The 14,919-nt window shown below is 49.3% G+C and overlaps 1 long non-coding RNA gene across 1 annotated transcript; it reads left to right on the forward strand.

The window, feature by feature from the left end:
- The first annotated feature begins 12,113 nt into the window (after window positions 1-12,113).
- On the forward strand, window positions 12,114-13,587 carry LOC137463690 (uncharacterized). The gene is made up of 2 exons (XR_010993967.1): window positions 12,114-12,375; window positions 13,283-13,587. It is a non-coding gene; the product is annotated as an uncharacterized lncRNA (long non-coding RNA).
- Window positions 13,588-14,919: the final 1,332 nt, after the last annotated feature.

The following is a 14,919-nucleotide window of genomic DNA, read 5'->3' on the forward strand; positions in this document are numbered from 1 at the left end:
CTGCCCTGGCAAAGCTTTTCCTTCCCTAGGTCTTGTTGGAGTTTCCCTTGATGCACCTTGGAAGTGGCTGCTTGTCCTTTGTGCAGAGCCAGAGCCAGATTATCCTTGGACATCAGCTCCACAATTGTCCCTGTTAAAGGCAACAATGCCATCCCCCCTCAGCCTGTCCTTTCCATGGGTTCACTTAGCCCCAAAGTCTGGGACTTAGAACTTGAAACCAAAGAATCATGGCATGGTTTGGGTTGGAAGAGAGCTTAAAGATTGTGGAATTCAACTCCTTGCCATGGGCAGGGACTCCTTCCACTATCCCAGGTTGCTCCAAGCCCTGTCCAACCTGGCCTTGGACACTGCTAGGGATGGGGCAGCCACAGCTTCTCTCGGAAACCTCTACCAGGGTCTCACCATCCTCACAGACAAGAATTTCTTCCCAATATCCCATCTATCCCCACCCTCTGGCAGTGGAAAGCCATTCCCTGTGTCCTGTCTCTCCATCCCTTTTCCTCAGTCCTTCTCCAGCTCTTTTGGAGCCCCTTTAGGCACTGCAAGGGGCTCTGAGGTCTCCCTGGATCCTTCTCTTCTCCAGTCTGGACATTCCCAGCTCTCCCAGCCTGGCTCCAGAGCAGAGGGGCTCCATCCCTTGGAGCATCTCTGTGGCCTCCTCTGGATCTGCTCCAGCAACTCCACATCCCTGTGCTGATGATCTCAGAGTTGGATTCAGTGCTTCAGCTCTGGTGCCCCCAATCTGAGGATGGCTCTACAAGCAATTTCTTTTCCCACAGAAGCTGATTGAGCAGTTGGAAGCTCCAGTGGGATCCATGTCTGCTCGTTGCGTCTGCATCAGCATCCTGGAGATTCGGGAACATAAATCCATTGCCCAGAGCTGTGCACATCACGAACCTTCCCACGTCTCTCTCAGAGGGATGAGTCAGAATCTTGCTCTGTGTCAACTGATTATTGGTCCTCATGGATGAAAAAGCCTAGTCAGCCTCCTGTTTTCCAGAGCCACATTCCATAGCCAGAGCTCCTCCCCTCCCCTGGCCCATCAGATGATCTAAATCATGGAATCGTTTAGGTTGGAAAAACCCTTTAAATTCATCAAGTGCAGCCGTTAATTGCTGCATTCACCACAAGACAATGTCCCCAAGAGTCACATTTCCATGTCTTTTACATCCCTCCAGGAATGGTGACTCAGCCACTTTGGGGAAGGGAACTCATCAGCTCTGCTTGGCTGCTCTCTCATCTGCTTAATGATGAAGCCTTCAGACTTGAGGAGAGGTGGAATTTCGGCTGATTTATCTTAACTGGTGCTGAGAGGGAAAGGGGAGGTGATGGAGCAGTTGCTGCTCTGCTGCTGCTTCTCCCTTGCATCCAGTCCCTGGAGTGATGGGATGAAGGGAAAACCACCCAGCTGTAGCCTGGCAGACTCCTAAAAGGTGGGAAACCTCGGTGGAGTTTTGAGGAAGAAAAAGGTGAAGGATTTCTACAGGGTTTTTCCTCCCTGCCCTTCTCCCCGTGAGGTCTGATGTTGCAAAAATGAGGAGAAAAGAAAATGGGAAATACAGAACAGAAACTTCCAAGGTAATGTTTTGTCTGCTTGAGAGGAAAAGGGGAAGGACATTTGAGGCTGTGGCTGCTGTGATTCAGATGCTGTCTCTGAGCTCAGTAAGTGGAGACGTTTCCTTTTCCAACCGTTTTTAGTGGGAGACAAGAGAGCATGGCTGCGGTTTGGCATAAATAAAAAATGTGCTGAAAGAGCTCCCTGGATTTCTGTCCCTTCACACTCAGCCAGGCTAAGATGGATGGAAAATCAGCCCGAATTGCAGAGCCATTATCCCAGGCCACGTGTTTGGAAGCCCTGATGCCAAGGAAAGTGGCTGCAAGGAAAGCAGCCTGGGAGAAATTTGATCCCTGGGATAAACTGAAGGACTGGGTAATAAAGGGCAGAGAAAAGCCTTCCAAGGAAGGATGAAACTCCAGGATCTCAGGTTTTTACCCGTTGAAAGGGCTGACACTGACTGTGGGGTGAGGATGGCTGTGCATCCTGGGTCTCCCACTAGGAATGAGTGGGTAACATCCAGCCTGGCTCTTCCTATCCCTATTTTTGGCCAGTGGACACCTCTATTACTCAAAACAAAATAAAGAATCAGGAAAAGCTCAGCTGAGTTGTCCCAAGCCCTGAGACTGGCTTCTTCAGACTTTATTCCTGAGCCATTGCAGGCTGGGGCAGGAGAAATCCCCAAAAATTACTTGGTTAATATTCTTAATCCAAGCTGGGATTAAGCTGCAATTGATTTGATTGGTTTGGCTCAGGAATAAGCCTTGGGATAAAGGCTCTCCCAGCTCCAGGGAGGCTCCTAAATTCCTTCTGCTGCCATGAGCCTGGAAGGAAGAGGGATCCATGGAATCATGGATTGGTTTGTGTTGGAAAGGACTTTCAAGATCATGGAATTCCATTCCCCTGCCATGAAGGGCTTGCTCCAAGCCCCATCCAACACTTCAGGGATGGGGGCAGCTACGGCTTCTCTGAGAATTCCATTCCAGGGCCTCACCACCTTCACAGCGAAGAATTCTTTCTTTTCCAGTTCCCATCTGACCTGCCCTGTGGGAGTGGGAAGCCATTCCACCCGTCCTAGTGTAAAAAGTGCCTCTTCCAAGTGATGTGATCTCTCTCCAGACTGTAGGAGCTTCCAGAAGTTCCCTGGGATTGCCCTGTGTTGCAGGAGGCAGGCAGCTGATTAGTTCCCAAAAAATGCCGAGTTTCCAGGTGGGTGGGTGGCATCCAGGCTGCCCCTCCTCTTGGAAACAGGGCAGACGATTTTCCTGGCAGGATGGGACAACAAGGAAGTCTCCAATCCCTTCCCAGGGTCACTTGGAGTTGGATGAGCTCATTCTGTGGAATCTCTTCCATCTCTTTCTCAAGGTTTTGTTGGGATTTTCTACTTCTGAAGGCTGGATTTGCCAAAGTGGAGGACAATGGGGTGGCAATTAATTCAACCAGCTTTAATTGGGGCTCCTGTTCCAATCTGGGCTGTCCCCCAGGCAGAAACAGATTCTGACTTTCCCACAGTACATTCGTGGTGCAGGAAGCAGCACTTCAGTTGGAGGGAACACCTGGAAGGCTTAAATCTCCACGTCCACCCCTCTCCTGTGCATCCCTGGATCCAGTACTGGATTTCTGACAAAAACAGGCATGGAATGAACTCAGATGTCCACAGATTCTGCTGCTGCTGAGGCTGGGAGTTGAAGGTGGTAAGGGGAGATAAACTGGACCCAGAAGGTCTGGCTGCTCTTCCAAGCCCAGGAACTTGGCACAATCCCTTTTTTAAAAGTTTGGTTTCTCTTCCTTTGCCTGTGGGACCCTGTACTGGATGGCTACAGCCATAATTTCATTCCATTTTTTCTCCAGCCACTTGGGCAGGCTTTGGAGTGTGGCCCTTTCAGCAAACACCTGGCTGAACTGAGGCTGCATAACCCCTGACTCCCTTTTGTGATTTAAGAAAAAAAAAAGCTATAGGTATTTTTTATTTATTTTATTTGTTTGATTTTCCTCTGTGTTCTCACATTTGACAGAGCTCCTCCAAGGGGCTGTGCTGGGTCATCCTCACAGGGACCTCTTGTGTGCTGAGAAAAATAAAAGAACACCACAAAAATGACAAAAGCAGGAGATAAAATTCCACAAATAGAACAGAGAATTGTTCAATCCAGGTCTTCCACTCTGAGTCCAAGACAAGGTTGTTCGTTATCCCTTTAATTTGGTATTTTCTATGGATACTCCTCTGCCCCGCTCAGGTGAGACCCACCTGGAGCACCGTGTCCAGAGCTGGGATCAGAAGGATGTGGAGCTGCTGGAGCAAGTCCAGGAGAGGCTATGGAGGTTTCCAAAGGATGGAGCCCCTCTGCTCTGGAGCCAGGCTGGGAGAGCTGAGAATGTCCAGACTGGAGAAGAGAAGGATCCAGGGAGACCTCAGAGCCCCTTGCAGTGCCTGAAGGGTCTCCAGGAGAGCTGGAGAGGGACTTGGGACAAGGGATGGAGAGACAGGACACAGGGAATGGCTTTCCACTGCCAGAGGGTGGGGATAGATGGGATACTGGGAAGGAATTCTTGGCTGTGAGGGTGGGGAAGGACGGGAATGGTATTTCCAGAGAAGCTGTGGCTGTTCCTGGATTCCTGACAGTGTCCAAGGCCAGGTAGGCTGGGGCTTGGATCAACCTGGGATGGTCGATGGTGTCCCTGCCCATGGCAGGAGGAAAATGGAATGATTTTTAAAGCCCCTTCCAACACAACCCATTCCATGATTTTACTACCGGGCCACCAGCTTTGAGTTTGTGAAATCTCTGGATTGAGGCTTCTTAGATTTGCTCAGACTGAGTTTGTCTTGACCTGCCTGCGGCTTTTTTTTTTTTTTTTAATTTTTTTTTTTTTAAATCTTGGCTGAGTGGGAAGAGCAATTTTCCTAATTGACCAAGTGGTTCTGGCTAATTAGCTCTGCTTTTGTTTAGCTTTTTATGGAGCAGCTGTAGATTTGTATAAATAGCAGCACCAAGCCATAATTCAGCACAGGATGAAGGATTTGTGCCTCTGATTCAAGGACACAGAATAGGGAAATTCTGGCTTGGAGATCTGGAGGCGGGGAAATGTAGGATGGGAGAGAAGGGTAGGTATGGAATGATTGGATGGGGTGAGGCCCTGGCACAGGCTGCCCAGAGAAGCTGTGGCTGCCCCATCCCTGGAAGTGTTCAAGGCCAGGCTGGATGTGGATCTGAGTAACCTGGGATAGTGGAAGGTGTCCTTGTCCATGGCAGGGGGCTGGATTGAGATGGTCTTCAAAGTCCCTTCCAACATAAACCATTCCATGATTCTATGAGTTGCCTTCAAAACAGGAATTAACATTCATGGAAAAGCCTCCATCCACATTTCCCCCTGTTGTTCTGCATAGGATTAGTCTTTATTTTCCTGGAGTAGGCAGCACTGGGATGATCCTTGAGATGCAATTCCACTTTTGGATATTTTATGGAGTCACAGGAGAGAAATCCACATGGCCACAGTGGGAACAAGCCCTTCCCAAGGTTCCGGGATTGACCCCAACTGGACAATCAAAACTTGGGTCCTGGTCCTCACAGAGTGGTTTCTCCTGGCTGGATGCAGCACCACGGAAGTCGAGGAATCCCCATCCTGGGGTATATAGGAAGTCAACAGAGAGGGATATACTAAGAACTGGGCTGGAGGTTGGTTTTCCTTCTCCTTCTTGGTGTCACAGCTCCCAGAAAAACTTGGCCTACAAACTTGAAGTGCCCTTGGAAGCTTCTTGTCCCATCCCAATTCCTTGGAATCATGGAATGGTTTGGGTTGGAAAAGACCTTAAAGCTCATCTTGTTCCATCCTCTGTGAGTGGGGACACCTGCCATTATTCATAGTTGCTCCAAGCCCCATCCAACCTGGCCTTGGAGACTTCCAGGGATTCCAACTTATGTGGAAAACGTGTGCCAGGGCCTCACCATCCTCACAGGGAAGAATTTTTTCCCAGTATTTCATATAAACGTTCCCTCTACATCTACCATTAAAAAAAACCCCAAACAATTCCAAGATGTTTATTGTTTATTCTCTTTTAATGGAGAGCTGACTCATAGCAGGGCTGGTGGTTGGGAACAGGTTGTTCATGAAATTACACAGGGAATAAAACAAATTGGAAGTGAGTAGGAGGAAGATCCAATCCAGATCAGCACAGCCCCAGCTCTCTGCATGTCTCAGCCAGATGGAAATTTCAGAAGGTTTATGGGAAAAAATTCTTGAAAAATAATGGATTTACAGCTCCAGTGGTATTGTTCCTGTGTCCTCTCTGGAGAAGCTCTGGGATTTTGGATATGAGATTTTCAGGAGTGGTCTTAATTGGTCAGGTCAAAGCCACGGCGAGGAACACATTAACAATTAAAAAGTGTGGACAGCTGTTCGACAGCCTTTGGAATTGTGCATGGATATTCCATGGTATAGATTCCATGACAGCTCTTCTGCAGTGATTCCAGCCCCAGGGAAACTTGAAGGGCAGTTGGATCCCCCCTAATAATGTCCCCAATTACAGGTGTAATCCTTTTTGTGACCTAATCCAGATCCAGCTGGGATTTGGGCAATACAGGAGCCCCAGAGACACCATAAAATCAGGTAATATCCATAACCAGGGATTTGGGATGGCCCTGGAGCACCATTTCTCTGCCCTGCTTGGAAGAGAGGAAGCCAAAGGGCAAATTCTCAGGATTTCAACACCTTGGTGTACCCCAGCCCTGGGTTACCCATGTTTGGTTCCTGATCCTGAGTGTCTCTTCCCCATGGAAATAGACATGGAGAACATCCAGGAATGGGGAAAATATGGGGGATTAGCAGGAGCAGCCACAAGGATCAAGTCCTTCCATGATTTGATGTGCAAAGGACTTAAGCCTGTGTGGGATGAACTCCAAGCTCCTCTGGGTTTCCCTGGAATCCGAGCACCTGTGAGGGTCTGAGGTGAGGCCAGGTCAGTGTCAGGGGCATGGTGGTGACAGCTCATCTTGGTCTCCTGATTTTGACGAGGTCACAACCAGGCAGGATGAAAAGAATGAGCCTTGCAGGATCAGCACAGAGAAATCCCCTGTGGAGAAGGGATGGGGAAAAAAGAGGGAGAGAAAATCACTTTTCACTGTCGTTGGGTCGAGGAAGGGAAGAGCTGGAGCTCTCAGTCATCCAGGAGGTGCTCAATACACACAGTTCCTCTTCTCCCAGGGCCACCCTCTCCTTCAAAGTGCTGTCATTCATGTCAAAAAGTGGTGCCATATTTGGCCTCTTCTTCCTTCAAAAACTCCACACAAAAAAAAAAAAAAAAAAGGATGGGGAGAGCAAGACTCTGCAATTTCTTCAGTGGGTTTTATTTAGGGCTGGAATATCCCTGGAGTTGAGAATCAATTCCATCCTGCGACCTCTGATGTGCTAGGACTGGGTGGGGAAAGGCAAAACAGAGGGAGAGGGATAGATGGAATTATCTGGGAATCTCCTGAGGTGCCACCTGAAAAGGGATGAGGCAGGTGTGTCACCCTCTGACCACAGGGGAGCTGAGTGGCTAAAAACTTCAGGACATATAACAGGAAAAGGTCCCATGATGTTTCTGTCCTTCCTCATGTCTGCGTTTCCTATGTGGATTCTTTTCCGAGACCATTTTTGAGAAGAGCCCAAGGCTCCCAAAAAATGAGCAGATCCCTCTTCCTTGACTTCCAATCTCTGTTCTACATCCAGGAGAATTCAACAGCCAGAACATTCCAGAGGTTAGGCAAACAAAGCCACATTTCCATGGTTTCAGCGCAGGCATGTAGTGCAGTGTTCCAGAGCCAAGAGTAAAGTCCAGGATCAAGTTCTCATCCTGAAGGATGTGATTTAAATGCTTGCAAGGGCCTAATCTCCAAGGATGAACCCTAAACTAGGGAAATAAACAGTTGCTAGGAACATCCCTGGTCTGGAACATCCATAACATCTAATTAATTGGTTTAATTGTTGGCACATTCCCTGGCAAGGTTCTAAGATGCATCAACCATCATTATTCTGTGTAATATCTGGAATTAAACAGAGGAGGTGACACAAAGGAAGGATTATTCCCAAGAGACTGATATCTGCCTCTTGACCTCTGTGCTGGAGATGGTCCTAGAAAAGCTGAATTTACTGCCACAGCTGGAACTTGTGGATACTGGGACACTTTCTTCCAGGTCTTTGCCCTGACCCAGCCAAGCCTTCCATGCTCCAGTCATGCTGCTTCCATGTGTTGGCCATCCAGGATGACACCACCATCCTGAGGAAATGCCAGCCACGGCAGTGCCACACCTCACACCTGCTTCACACATCCCCAAGGCTGGTAACTTCCCAAAAATCTGGTTCAGTGGGCCACCAGCAACCCCCAAAACGGGAATTGACCCATTGTGCACTGTTGTCCATCATCCCACCTGTCCCTCAAGCCACTCCTGCCAGTGGAGCTGTGGTGGACCACTTCCCATGGCCTTGGAGATCCTCTTCTGGCTGTCAGTGAGAAGCAGATTTGAATCCCTGGACTTGGTAATTTCTCTCTGGATCTGTGTCAGGCAGGAGATATTTGTGTCATCAGTTCTTGGAACTGAGGGAATAAATGTTGTTAATCATGGAATGGTTTGGGTTAAAAGGGGCCTCAAAGACCCTCTTGTTTCAACACCCTGCCATGGGCAGAGACAATTTCCACTATCCCAGGTTGCTCCAAGCCCCGTCTAACCTGGCTTTGAACACTTCTAGGGGTGGAGAATCCACAATCTCAATCATACTGAAGAGTAACACAATTATTTTCCCATTTTTTCCCTCAAAAAACCAGTCAGAACTGGTGAAAACAAAAGGACAGAGCTTTTCCAGGGTGCTCCCACTGCTGCAGGATGCTAAGCCTTGCCTTCCCAGGCTGACCTCCAGACTCCCCCAAAGAGTCACCCCTGATGCCACGATGAATCAAGCTGGCCAATCCTTATTCCCTGGAACAGGTCCTGCTCTTTGATCACTGCCTTGTGACACCTGGCAGCACTGACACACCTCCTCCCTCCGGCATTCCTGGGGCACGCAGTCCCCAAGCCTGGCACCAGTTCATCTCTTGGGCAAGAGATGTGGTTTATCCTCTCCACACCCAGGTGCAGATCCATGGGAGAGGAATGGCCAGTGCTCCTGGGGTTATCAGGGCTGACTTCCCCATCCTGTTGATCCAGTTTTATGTCAGCAGAGCCAGTGGTGTGAGAAACTCCCAAAATATCTGTGAATCGAGCAAAAAAAAAAAGCTCCCTGCAAGATTTCCCCCAGCTTTTTTTTCCTTGAAAAGGAAGATGTGATGGGTTTTGGTGTCTCTGAACTTCCTCTGGCTGTGCCTTCACTGTGGTCAGTGATTGATCCCACTGAATGCTCTGAATGTCTTGGATGAGCATCTCCTCTGTTTCAGGGAATTTTGCTCATGTCTCTTAGCTCCTGCCAAAAAAATCATGTTGACCCCGGTCATTTTAACCCTCGCCTTATCCATCTTTCTTCCACATGTTTTTGGACCCTCTTCCTCTTCTGCTTTTCCATCTCTTAAATCCCAGGCTGTCTCAGTCTCTGCTCTCTTCTCCTGCAGGGTGGAGAAGGAAGGGATAAGCAGACACCTGATGGCCCGAGTGGCTTCACTCCAAGGGGCTCCTCTTGCTTCACCCTCTCTGCTCCTTGGTGGCTTGGTGATTCATGGAGGTGTCTGCTGATGTCCAGCACTGGACATCCTGATAACTCTTTCCTTGGAAGCACAAGTGGGACCGGCAGTCAGATGGAAGCCCCAGAAGGGATGAAGTTATCAGCTCCAGCTCCACCCCTTCCATGCAGAGAAATTGTAAAGGCTGAGAACGTTTTTGTCTGACTGGTATTGAGCAGGACTTTGAATTGGATGCTCCATGGAAAAAGGGGACGAAGATACTTTTAACCCTTGCTGGAAGTGCTCAAAGCCAGGTTGGCTGGAGCTTGGAGGCACCTGCAAGGTGTCCCTGTCCCTGGGAGGGGGTTGGAATGAGATGGTCTTTAAAGTCCATTCCAACCCAAACCATTTGATGATTTTATGATTTAAGACTTTGTAGGTAACCAAGTTATGTATTTCCTGTCCCCATGAATATCCAGCTTGGTTTACCCTGACTGTAGACATTGGGAGTTCTCCAGGTCTAACCCTGGAAATGGACTTGGCGTAATCCACCCAGACAACTCCATTAATTTATATCACTTGTTCCCATTTTCCTTTCCACAGATGCAATGATCAGAACAAAACCCCCACCCTGACATCAACAGCACTGCTGGCTTGACCAGAGATGAATTAAAGGATTAATCCCAATAAATGGTGTGAATTCCCAGAGTGCTTTCACTGCTCCCTGGAATCATCAGCCCAGCCTGAAGGCAATGCCGAGGTGAGAAAACAACCCACGAGCATTCCTGGCCTCTCATCTAATCCATGATCCCTGCCCACTCTTTCCAAATCGTTGGCTTCCTCATCACCCCGTCCAAAGGCAGGGAAGATTTATATCCTGTCCCCAGGTGAGGGTGTTTTTCCTGGGCTGCGGAGACGACCGGGAGAAGATGAAGTTCTCCCTCCTTGTGGTGCTGGCTTTGGTCCTATTTGCAGCTCAAGGTGAGGTTTGCTCCTAGATAAAGTATAGCTGAGTGTTTTAAAGGTAGGAATGCCTCATATCCAGGGAGAGAAATCATGGAAGAGAGCTCCTCAGCTCTTGGAATGGTGCAGGTGAAGGATGAAGTGCTCGCTTTGGGGGTTTTTATCTAGAATCTCAGTCTGGGTGTGTGGAAAGTTTATTTTTTGACTGGAAATTTCCCTGTCCTGCTGGATTTTTATGGAAACCAGACAGAATAAAGGAGGCAGTCCCCACTAGTCTGCCTTTGAGAGACTTTCCAGGGTGTTTTCCTGTCAGGGTGGTGCAAGGCTGTGGTTATTCCTAAATTTTGATGAAGGCAGCACAATGCTCTGTGTTCCTCATCCATGAGGGCCACACCTACAACATCTGGCCCTGTGCAGCTGTTTCTACCCATCTCCATGAGCCCACAGCTTGCTGACTTGAGAGATTTTGGGACAAAGGGAATTAGTGAGAAGTTGGGATGTGGGCTGAATGGGTTAATGGTGGTGGGTATTTGCATAGTAATTGTGTTATAGATTGTGCATTTTATTTCATGGAGAGATGGTAAATTAAGTCAGAGCCTTCTTTATGGAATATGATCCTATATCCTCTGTAGAGCAGAGAGAATAAACCTTTTCCTCATTTTGGAGAGTGGGACAGGCTTTGCCAGCACTTGGAATTGTGCCACATGTCTGGTGCAGAAAAAGAATTCCTTGGAATAGTTATTTCTGGCTCACTGTGTCCTAGGAATACCTTTCTGCTATTTAGCTTTGTTCACTCACCAGAACAGTGATCCTGACAGATTTCCAAGTGTTAACAAGGCCTGGGAGACAGGGAGGTTGTCCTCAGTGCCTAAATGAAGCCAGGCCTAATCCACACTGGATTATCCAGGCAGTAAAAATTAAGCATTCACTGCATGTGTCTTAGGGCTGAATTCTCACAGCAAAGAGTAAAAAAATCCTTCTCCTCATCTTCTTTGTCCTTTAATCCAGGTTCTGGATTTCTTTTTGGGGGCATTGATGTTCCACCCAAAGACAAAGGCGTGGGAGCCTGACTTTTCTAAGCCATGGAGGTCCCAATTAACCCTCTTCATCTGCCAGTGCTTTCTGCCTAATTAGGCTGCAGTTTAATAGTCCCCAGCAAGTAGAAAATGTGACCCCAGGCCTTGGGACATCCTTGGAAACTCCTCCAGGAGTTCCTGTCCTTCCCTGCTCCAAGCATCACATCAAACTTGGTGCCCTTGGCCTATCAAATTGAAGGAGTGGAAATTTAGGTTGGATATATGGAAAAAATTCTTCCCTGTGAGGGTGGTGAGGCCCTGGCACAGGATTCCCAGAGAAGCTCTGGCTGCCCTGTCCTTGGAAGTGTCCAAGGCCAGGCTGGATGTGGCATAGGAAGAGTGGATTGGGTCTTTCAGCTCCATGGCTTTTATCAGACCTGCAGCTTGTGTATTTGGGATTCCATGAAAAGTAGGGGGTGATTTTTGCTGCTGGAATTTCACAGAATCCCAGAATCATTTAGGTTGGAAAAGACCTCCAAGATCCTCAAGTCCAACCTTTGTTCTCCACCAGAGCTCTGAGTGCCATGTCCAGGCATTCTTTGGACACCTCTGGGGACAGGGACTCTACCTCCCTGGTCAGCCCCTTCCAGTGCCTGACCACCCTTTCTGTGAAGAAATTCTTTCTGATGTCCAACCTGAGCTTCGCCTGGTGTAGTTTGAGGCCTTTTCCTCTTGTTCTGTCCCTTGTTCCCTGGGAGCAGAGCCTGATCCCACCTGGCTGCACCCTCCTGTCAGGGAGTTGTGCAGAGCCAGAAGATCCCCCTGGAGCCTCCTTTTCCCCAGAATGAGCCCCTTTCCCAGCTCCCTCAGCCCATCCTGGTGCTCCAGACCCTTCCCCATCTCCGTTCCTTTCCCTGGACACGCTCCAGCCCCTCAAAGTCTTTCTTGTCATGAGGGGACAAAACTGGACAACTGGATTTCAGGCATGGCCTCAGCAGTGCCCAGCACAGAGGAACAATCCCTGCCCTGGTCCTCCTGGCCTCATCACAAGCCAGGATGATTCCATCTCCTTCTTCCCTGCTTTGTGTCTCTTCCTGCAGCAAATGCTCTGTACTGCTACACCTGCAACTGGGAACAAAGCAACTGGAGCTGCCTGAAGGCTGAGAAGTGCTCGGACAAGGACGAGTACTGTGTCACCAATGTGGCCTCTGTAGGAATCGGTAGGTGCTGGTTCTGGCTCCCCTCGTGGGGACTCAGGAATGGGATGAGAGGTCTGGGCTGGATTTGTGATGGGCTCAGGAGTGGCTGGGAAGCACAAGTTGGAGGTGGAGCCCTTTCTAACCCAACCTGCCAGTGCTGAAGGTTTGGAATTCTCTCCATCACACACGGAGATTTTCCTCTTCAGTTGTTTTGTTCCTCCGTTGAAAATCAGGGGACATTGAGAGAAGAAGTATCGTTCAGAGGAAGAATAAAAAAATTTGAACCTTGATTCCTTGTTCCCTGGGAGGAGAGCCCAAACCCATCCTGGCTGCACCCTCAGGGAGTTGCAGAGAGTGAAAAGATCCCCCCTGAGCCTCCTTTTCTCCAGGCTGAGCCCCTCCCATCTCCCTCAGCTACTCCTGGTGCTCCAGACCCTTCCCCAGCTCCATTCCCTTCTCTGGACATGCTCCGGCTCCTCAATTTCTTTGTTGCTGTGAGGGCCCAGAAACTGATACCATGGTTTGAGGTGTGGCCTCACCAGTGATAAGAAGGGGGAAAAATCCCTTCCCTGATCCTGCTGCCATTTCTGATGCAAGCCAGATTTAGAGGGAAACAGAATTATTTCCCTCAAGCAGAGAAGCCTAGAAATGTGATTTAAATGCAGGAATGAATGTTGTCATTGTACACCTAAAAAAGTCTTGATATGAGGATCCATGCTGGGAAGTGCTGGATGCCCAGCATGGGTGTGGAATTCCTTGTCTAGGAGGTCACCAACAATTCCTGGGCTGTGGTAGGACCACGATGGGTCTCATGCTGATCTCTGGGGCTGTGGGGGGACAATGGGACTCATCAACCCAACTCCATCCTGCTCAAAGATCACTCAAGAAATCCCATTGCTAATCCTGCTCTCTCCCTTCTCTGGGCCAGGCTTTTTGTCCCTTTGGAAGAGGATCACCAAGAAGTGCTCCAGCACCTGCCCACACCACAACTTCCTCCTGGGCCTGGCCACCTACACCTCCTACTGCTGCCAGAGCTTCCTGTGCAACCTGAGTGCATGCCCAGGGCCCCGGCTGGCTCGCCCGTGAGGTTCCAGGGCGTCCCATTCAGTGGCCTTCTTCACCTGCCCAGTGCTGCTGGGAGAAAATGGACCCTGAAGGACTGAAGAGCTTGGCCAGATTCCCCCAGGAGGGTGTGGACATCAAACATGAGAAATAGATAAACTATTGTGGTCATCGCTTGTCCTGTGGTGTCTCCCAGCTTTCTTCTCATTTTCTTCTCATCCCTGAGCTCTGCAGCTCCAGCATTTCCACCAGAGCTCTGAGTGCCACATGCAGGAGTTCCTTGGGTGCCTCCAGGGATGGGGACTCCACCACCTCCCTGGGCAGCCCCTCCCAATGCCTGACCACCCTTTCTGGGAAAAAATTCTTCCTGATGTCCAACCAGAACCTTCCCTGGCACAGCTTGAGGCATTTTCCTCTCATCCTGTCCCTTGTTCCCTGGGAGCAGAGCCTGACCCACCCCTGGCTGTCCCCTCCTGTCAGGGAGTTTTGGAGAGCCAGAATGTCCCCCCTGAGCCTCCTTTTCTCCAGGCTGAGCCCCTTTCCCAGCTCCCTCAGCTTCTCCTGGTGCTCCAGACCCTCTCCAGCTCCGTTCCCTTCTCTGGACACACTCCAGCCCCTCAATGTCTCTCTTGTCATGCTTTGTCCTGCAGCTTTGGGAGGGAGACGCTCCTTCTGCACTTCCTGCATCTCCAGAGGGATTTCTCCTGGAATTTTATCCTATTTTGGGTGTAGTTGGAGCCACAGAGTGGAAACTTCTGGGCAAAAATAACAAGACCTCTTCTCTGCACATCTATCCCCACCTCCACTTCCAGCATCCTTGGGAATCCCTTCCTTCACTTTACCTTGCTGTTGTTGGAGCCACATGACCTCACCCAGGGCCAGCAGCTCCCTGGATTCACAATTCCTACTGCTTGGAATTGTGTCTTCCAGCAGTCCATTTGTTCACCTTTTCCTCAGACATCCTCCAAAGCAACAGCAGGGTAATCACGGAATATCCTGAGTTGGAAGGGATCCGCAAAGATCACCAAAGTCCAACTCCTGGTCCTGCACAGGACAACCCCAACAATCCCACCCTGTGCCTGAGAGCTTTTTCCAAGCACTTCTGAAACTCTGTCAGGCTTGGTGCTGGGACCACTTCCCTGGGGAGTTCCAGTACTCAAAGACCCTCTGGATGAAGAACCTTTTCCTAAAATCCAGGCTAACCTTCCCTGGCACATCTCCAGTTGTTCCTTTAGGTCCTGGGCACCAGAGAGAAGAAATTGGTGCCTCTTCCTTCACTTTCCCTCATGAAAAGCATTTGCAGCATTTGGGTTGAGCTGCTGAGGAAACGTGGGGAGGTTTACAGGGGAAACAGAGATTCCAGACAGGCCAAATATTTGATAGAGAGGTTTCCAGAGGCTGCAGAAAAACAAGGGTAAAAAGAGGCTGGAAAAATAAACAATGACAAGACAACAGAGGTTTTTCATTGCCAGATGTGCTCTGAGTGCCTCTCCTTTCTCCTAA

The sequence above is a fragment of the Anomalospiza imberbis genome, chromosome 1, assembly GCF_031753505.1.
Source record: "Anomalospiza imberbis isolate Cuckoo-Finch-1a 21T00152 chromosome 1, ASM3175350v1, whole genome shotgun sequence".
NCBI lineage: Eukaryota > Metazoa > Chordata > Aves > Passeriformes > Viduidae > Anomalospiza > Anomalospiza imberbis.